Below are 8482 nucleotides of genomic sequence, written 5' to 3'. Positions count from 1 at the left end.
TGCAGTGTTTCAACATCAGTAGTGCAGTGTTTCAACATCAGTAGTGCAGTGTTTCAACATCAGTGATGCAGTGTTTCAACATCAGTGGTGAAGTGTTTCAATATCGAAGTCGAGACTGCAGAACTTCTAAGCCAAGTTTTCAACAGAATAAATTACATCACCAAATTATACCTATTTGCTGTAGTGGATCTTTGTACGTTTTTTCTTCGTTTGAGCGTCGAATGTTAATTTTTTACGTTTTTTCTTTGTTTGATGCTCAAATGTTAGTTTTTTTGTAGGTTTTTTTCTTTGTTTGATGGACAAATGTTATTTTTTTGTGCGTATTTTCTTAGTTTTGTACAAAAATCTGGTGGAATTCATTAAATTTGTTAGTGGTAAATAATCCGCTTTTCTGGCCGGTGTCAAGCCGAACCCGAAGAAGAATAATAGCAGCAAGAACAATCAGATTTCCTACACCAGCCTAACCGCACGGTGCTCCCGCTTCACCTGTGTTTGCCTAGCAGTTTTTTTGGAAGGCATACCTGCAGCATCTTACCTCGGCCGCGGTCCTGCTCTCCTCTTGATCTGNATTTTCTCTGGCATAATAATAATAAATAATGAGCTCAATAATTTTCTCCGGCATAATAATAATAATAAATAATGAGCTCAATAATTTTCTTTGGCATAATAATAATAAATAATGAGCTCAATAATTTTCTCTGGCATAATAATAATAATAAATAATGAGCTCAATAATTTTCTCTGGCATAATAATAATAAATAATGAGCTCAATAATTTTCTCTGGCATAATAATAATAATAAATAATGAGCTCAATAATTTTCTCTGGCATAATAATAATAAATAATGAGCTCAATAATTTTTTAGGGTAATGTTAATGATGTGCGTTTAAGAATTATTTTTTTAAGACAACACTTCTAAAGATTAGTTTTTAAAATGTAATCTCTAATTTTTTATTAAAAAAATAAATTTCCAAACTTATTTATTCTGTCAATTGATTCATGTATTGTCTCCGACTTTACGCAAGTGTGTAAAATTTCTAATTTATTGGTGAGGTAGAAGTGTGTTAAATATCGACTATAAGATTTGTAGCAGACAAACAAAGAAACAAGAAATGAAGTTAAAGAGACGTGTTGTAAAATGTAGTAAGAATGGATAAGAAAATGTCACTAGGTAGATATGCTAGTCAACCCTTATCACGGTAATGCATCAGTTTCTTATAAAGGAATAAACAACTAATGCTAGTCCACGTTGATACCTTCATACTTTATTAAAAGTTTCAACCTCAGGCAGCTCCTATTTTACAACACTTCTCTTCAATTTCACTTCTTGTTTGTATGCTACAAATCTTATAATCGATATTTAACACATTTCTTCCTGTCCAATCGATTTGAAATTTTGCATACTTGCGTGAAGTCGGAGATAATGCATGTATCAATTGACAGAATAAATAATTTCAAAAATTAAAAATATGTATATATTAAAAAATGGTACAAAATAATTTTTTTATATATATATAAATAAAAATAAAATAAAATTCATTATATATTAGTAATAACGGAGACACTGGCCTCTTTAGAAATGTTGTCTCTTGAAAATAATTTTTAAACGCATATTAAACCTTTGCCATTAGTTTTCAACATAAATATATGTATTTAAAATTGCATTCCTTCTCGTTTTGTATTATTCATTAAATTTCTTGTGTTTCAGTGATTTATCTAGCGCCCCCTTGACCGGTCTCGGCACCGGCAGCATTAATAAAACTCCAAGGCAGAGGAAGCGACCTCCTTTGACGTCAAAAACAGTAAGTTAAACTATAATTATGTTCATTTTATGCGTGATTTTTGTGTGTCATACCACTGAAATAGAATGAAATGAGCAGTCCGTATATGTTCATTTTATGCGTGATTTTTGTGTGTCATACCACTAAAATAGAATGAAATGAGCAGTCCGTATATGTTCATTTTATGCGTGATTTTTGTGTGTGTCATACCACTAATATACAATAAAATGATCAGTATATGTTATGGACGAATATAATTGAGATTCACTATGCCAATATCTTTATATTTTCTTTACTTATATATTCGAATTATTTTCACGATATGAAGTTAAAAAACTCAGATATCTTTTAATGCATAACAAATCAGCATAATTTCATAAATTTCTTAATACATGCTAATAAATGAACTGAATTGGATGCTATAAACTGCACTAATTTTTTAATAAATTCTAACAAATAAACTGAATTGGACGCTATAAACTTCAGTAACTTTTTAATACATTCTAAAAAATAAACTGAATTGTATGTTATATATATATATATATGTATATATATAAACTGAATAATCATACTGAATATAACTGTATGAATATAAGTGTATAAACTGAATACGTTCTAATAAATCAGCTGAATTATACGCTATAAACCCGTGAGGTAATGAAGTCCTCCGGCAGCGCGCAGTTGTGGATATTATATTATTATATTATGAAGCTATATTATATTATGTCATTAAGCTATATTATATCATATTATTAAGCTATATTATATCATATTATTAAGCTATATTATATCATATTATGAAGCTATATAATATTAAATTACACGCTATAACTCATGAGATAATGAAGTGCCCCGGCAGCGCGCTGTGGTGGCCGCGACACCGGCGCCGCTGAGCGAGCGCGAGGAGCTGCAGCGCCGGCAGCAGAGGCTCGGCCAGGCCGGCGACGCCAACAACAAAATTAACAAGAAGAAAAAACTTCACATTTGAAGAACATGATCCATGACTTGAATGATACAGTTTATTTCTGCTTTTGTACTATCTCCAATATTAAAGAAGAAAAAGCTTCACATTTGAAGAACTTAAGATTTAAACCTACTGATGTGTCGTGGCGATCCATGACTTGAATGATACAGTTTATCTCTGCATTTGAACTATCTTGGGTGTTAAAGAAGAAAAAGCTTCACATATGAAGAACAGGAGACATGACTTGAATGATACAGTTTATTTCTGCGTTTGGGTATTTTTATCTCGGGTATTTTTAAAATATAGTTCGTTAAATTAACTGCACCAATCATCTGATACTGCTACACACATAATGGCTGCAGAAATTCTGGTTCATCGACACCACCATTTCTTATGTGAACAAAAAAATCTTTTCATTAACTTCGTCCCTCTTCCTAATTCAACCCTGAACAAAATCAGGTTCTCCTAAATATTTTATAGAGGCCGTCATACACACAAGACTCTTTTACCTGTTCGTAACAAGCCTGAGAATTCGTAACATTACAGCGGCTCATCTACGGGAGTTGGGAGAAACAAATTACACGTCACTTGACATCAACATCAAGATCTCTGTTTCATACGAACACAACTGAACAAATTACACATCACTTGACATCATTCATACGGACACAACGATTTACGGCGCGTGTATCAATTGATGTCTAGTTTAGCTGTAGGATGTTTACTTGACGAGATAGAACACCAAATTTGCTCACGTCATACATCACCCTGAAGAATTTTAGTTTAGTTAGTTAGAAAATGCAATGGAATCGAGTATCAAATTTTTTTAAGAATGTACACCCGATGTCTGTAATAACGCTGACCAAATATCGCTTCTAATTGTTTCTAATCCTCAACTCTAACTCTTTACGCAAACATCGTATGAACGCAAGGTTTTTATCATTTTAGGTTTCTTTCTTTCCCTTTAAAATGTGCCTGCCGGTTAATTGGAACATACATCAAAATTCCAATCACTTTTCCCGTTTTAAGTGGCAATTCAAAAACAGCCGAAATGATGTGTGCCTCGACACATTTAGGTGTCTCCACCCCACAGCCTGGAACAGTCTGCTGGCTTCTGTAACTTCGGCTCCTTCGTTGCCGGTGTTTCAATGACGCCTAAAGACGGAACTATTTCGTAGAGCCTATTAATTAAGTACTTAGTCATTTTATCCGTTCCTATCCTTTCATGTGTCTATTTATTTTTCGCTTGTAATTAATCTTATGTGTGACGTGCCCTCGAAGTTCATTTGAACCAGACGCCACGATAAATGCTTCGTAGAATAATAATAAACCTGTTCGGACTTATCAGGTCGACCAAGAGTTGAGAAATCTTTTTCTTGCATTCACGCACTATCACAGAGAACAGTATATTACTTTAGATCACTTGGCACTTCTACTTTTGCGGAAGTGTACTTGATGTAAAAGCAAGTGTCAACGTAGCTATTGTCACGGCTGCTGGTTGTATGTGTATAGCTCGCTGATGAAGCAAAGAATATACAAGGCGGATTAGAACTAACGGCTTTGAGCCAGTTGTTTTTGTTCAGCATGAATGGTCTAAAATTACAGGGATGTAAAATGACAGTATGATTTGAAATTTTATGTACGAACTTGTCTATGTACAGCATAACATAGATGAGGTAAGTTCATCATTATAATTAGTTGACATTCAATACAGTAACTGCGATGGAAATATTCAACCATGCCGTGCGGCACCGAGATTCGGTTTATAGGCATAAATGACTTGAAAATTCTAAAAACGATGACAGAAAATTCTATGAAATATGAATCGATTCATTCAAATAAACGGTGCAAATAGATAATTACTTTTTATGATGATGAAATACACGAAGCTTTCCAATAATGTTTTGTTCCGAATGTTACCAAAATCCAAAAACGAGGTGAGAATCATGCTATGTGATGACTATCCAATACACTAGCAAATTAACGGCACATTACACAGCAAATGAACAACAATACTGCAAATAACATCAACATTAAAAGGAGTCACTACCTAAATTAAATATGAACAAGGGTTCCTTGAGCGAACATAAACATTGTCTCAAAATGCCGAGTTTTTCATAGTAGTCTTTAAAAACTCTCAAATGAACTTACACCTAATTTCGAAACTAAGCCTTTTATGAAAAATATATACTAATAACGATTGTGTTCCTTCCACCGATAAAAATCTACACTTTTTAGCCTAAATCATATTACAAAAATTGTAATCAACGCGGATGTTCAAAGTTATTTCACTTATAGCAATAATCTTAATTTTAAAATTCAACAACGACCAAATCATTACAAAGATAATGTTCAAATGTTAATTAATCCTCTAACGCTTTAGACTAAGCAGTGTTTCTAACTGCCAAATTAAATCTATGTAGGAATGGAAGTCCATTAATAACTATCATGGATAGAAATTGTTTTCATTTTAAGCCTTGGCTGCAAGTTAAGCCACAGCTTGCACATCAAAACGATCTCCTAAATGCGCTTTTAATCTTCTCGTGGGCCAGTCGATATTTTCTTCGGAAACTAAAATTTTAGGCCACACGTAGCACACGTGTTCCAAGAAATGGGGTGAACATACAGTTTATGTACGGTGAAAATATGCCTAGAGTTAAAAAATGCATAACACTTCAATATAACATTGTTCATTTAGGTGCATCTTCAAGATCTAAACGGACCCTTTCTCCCATGCAAACCCTGGTATTTTCGATCTGAAGAATACACATGGAAAATGTTTAATTGTTTAGACCCAATAATTACGTGTAAGAGCAGGACAACACAGCCTACATAAATGCGTTTAAAAACGTTCAGATTTAAACAAAGGGTGGAAAGTCAAATAAATAACTGCTTAAACAGAAAAGATTTCTTGAGCGCCATGCAGGCAAAGTCGTTCATACCTTATCATACGACAACAATGTAACACGACGTAACTTCTTAACAATGTAACACGACGTAAAACTATTCCCTGAAGAACAAGTGACCAACAGCCACAAGCTGTAACAATAATAAAGTTACCCACAGTCGCAAGCACGAACTTCGGAAGCTCTCGACTATGATAATGTTCCAGAATCTTGGCCTATTTCCTTTTAATTTTTTTAGTTTTATGACAAAAGAAATGTATAATGTTTAATTTAGCCCAAGAAATTGTTCAAAAATGAAACTCGAAACACTTAATGCATGTGACTTTCGATCAGGAAAAATCACTCAAATTCGTTGTTAAGCAAATAGAAAGAATCATTTCGATACATCTGTGTTACGTAGCTGTTTTTAAATATATACAAGACATTTATATAAATGGGATGAGCAAGCTTTCATGTTACACAATATAAACAAGTTTCGATGTCTTTATAATAAGATGCTCGCACAGAAAGCTAATACTAAACATGCATTTCAGTTGGAAATATTTAACATTTTTGTCTCGTTTTCGGTAAGATTTTACGATTGGCAGCAGCTAATGCAATTCATTTTTTTATCTCATGTTATTGGAATTTCTTCAAATGTGATCATTCGCAAACACATGAAAAAAACGGAACACAATCTCTGTTAATGAATTTTTGTTCATTAAAAACATTTTGTTTCGTGCTCAACTGTAAATATTCGTACAGAAGAAACTTATGGCAAAATAACCCGTTATAGACGCACATTCTCGTAATTTGTGGCGAAATGCTTACTGCAAGGTCAGGGAATAAATTTAAGATACTGAATTTAAAATAATAATATTAAATTTGATGACTTATCTTGGGTGCTTTTAGCACGGCGATGCCTCTAATAGTTGAAATTGTGTGAAATTTATAATTCAAGTTTTAAAATCTATTTTTTTAACGATAATTATATGACACAGAAGTAAACTTTTGGCCTCTAAATTTTAAAGCCTCTGGAAAAAATACGATAAACTAGTCGCTGAATTTAAAAATGCATACAATGCACAATGTACATTAGATAATAAGAATATCGAATTTTAATAAAAATGTGAAAAATATGTGTTACTTAATAACCTTAAAATACCGATAGATAGAAGTCGTGCCGGCAGCATAGCGAGTAATTTTTGGTGATTATGACCAAACTGTAACAGTCAATCTTCTGTAAAGTTTTCTATGTGCCAAGCATCATTTCCAGTCCAAGAAAATTAATTACTCTCCAAAAATGTCCACGCTAGGATCAGTACAGAATTAATAAGAGGCATGGGGTGCAGGAGGGACTTCGTTAGTTTGAGGTCTCACACGATTGGTCAGATAATTGTTGATTTTTGCAGATTAGAAGAAGGAAGAATAAGCAGATTTTTGTAAGCTGAACCTGCAATACAGAAGCGATCTGGAAATGACTTCCCCAACAAGCGAAATCTTACTCTTCAAAATTTGGCACATAGTTGTCAAGGCATGGTCATGAACGATTGTTCACATGAACATTAATTTAAAATGTTACGCAAGAGACATCCTTAAATGTCGAAATCTACAAGCTATGACAATAACAAATAACAATAATAACATTATTACTATACTAAATGTGGAAGTGATGTAAACGCTTGAACACGTCGTAGCGCTTGTCAACAACCAAAGAACAAACTCAAAGGCCCAAAGTTGCATTGTACTAAGTTTCAGCAGAGAGTTTGAATACTTACTTAGATCTTTCATGAGACACAAAGTATATATTGTTTGTGAACCACTCAAAAATTATTTTCGATTCGTAAACAAATGTTCTATTACTTGACCAGTTCTGAAGAGTTTAATATTTTGTATCGGCAAGCTTATTTTTATCAACAGGCGGGATATAACTAAGATAACTGGGCTTCATTCCTACTAAATTCAACAATATTTCCTAATCAATAATTACATACATGTATTAGGCATAGCTGAGCGGTGTAATTCAAAGAATTTAGCTAATATTTCGCTAAAAAAAATATATTTTTTTCAAATTTCTTACGGTCCAGAAATTCACCCATGCACGGGAATTTCCCGATACTCGCACGAAAAATCAGATTTGAATCATACGAATCCGAATCTGAAATTTTAGTTTGTAGGACAAAAACGACAGCAATAAAAGAAATAATGGATTAAAATTTGATTGATTGAGTGCGGCAGTCGCCATGGTGACATCGCCACGGTTGGCTGATGGAAATATATTGCATTTACTTGTTGCTTGATCTGAGTTAGCGAATTAGCTCCATAGCCGAGTTTGTAGTTAAGATGTTATTATTAAGATGTTATTAGTTTGTATGTAAGATGTTATTTTAGAGCTCTTGGCTACGTAGCAACCAAACACTCATCATAGATAGCAAGTTTTGAGAGTGACTGTCCAAGAATATTACAGGAGACGAGTTCGATTTAATATTCTAATATTTTTACTGTATACGTTCTTAGTCGTGGCAATTGTAAGGGTGAATTTCTGCAACAATGTGCCGCCTCCAAAGAAAAATTCCTCTTTTCTGAACTTTTCAAAAGATGCAATGAATTAGAAAGCATATTTTCAATAAATTTTCAAGAGCGGTTGGTTGTAATCTTCCGTTCTTTAGCTGCATTATATAGTTTTCATAAAAATATTGGTAGGATGTTTCCACTCAGAGTTAGCATTCAACTGTGGGCATTTTAAGCATTTATTCTGCAATCTGAGCAGGCGTTTGTCCCGTGTCTTTAATGGGATCTAGGAAGGGGGGCGGCTGAAGGGACTCTAGGAAGGAGGGGGGCGGCTGAAGGG

At 33.6% G+C, this 8482-nt stretch overlaps 1 long non-coding RNA gene across 1 annotated transcript; it reads left to right on the top strand.

Moving 5' to 3' along the window:
- Positions 1 to 1719: 1719 nt before the first annotated feature.
- On the top strand, positions 1720 to 3401 carry LOC125178323. Its single transcript, XR_007156861.1, has 2 exons — positions 1720 to 1803; positions 2642 to 3401. It is a non-coding gene; the product is annotated as an uncharacterized LOC125178323 (long non-coding RNA).
- The last annotated feature ends 5081 nt before the right edge of the window (positions 3402 to 8482 follow it).

Source organism: Hyalella azteca, unplaced genomic scaffold (assembly GCF_000764305.2).
Source record: "Hyalella azteca isolate HAZT.00-mixed unplaced genomic scaffold, Hazt_2.0.2 contig8863, whole genome shotgun sequence".
NCBI lineage: Eukaryota > Metazoa > Arthropoda > Malacostraca > Amphipoda > Hyalellidae > Hyalella > Hyalella azteca.
The sequence above is the reverse complement of the archived record's forward strand: the minus strand, read 5'-3'. Positions and strand labels throughout refer to the sequence as shown.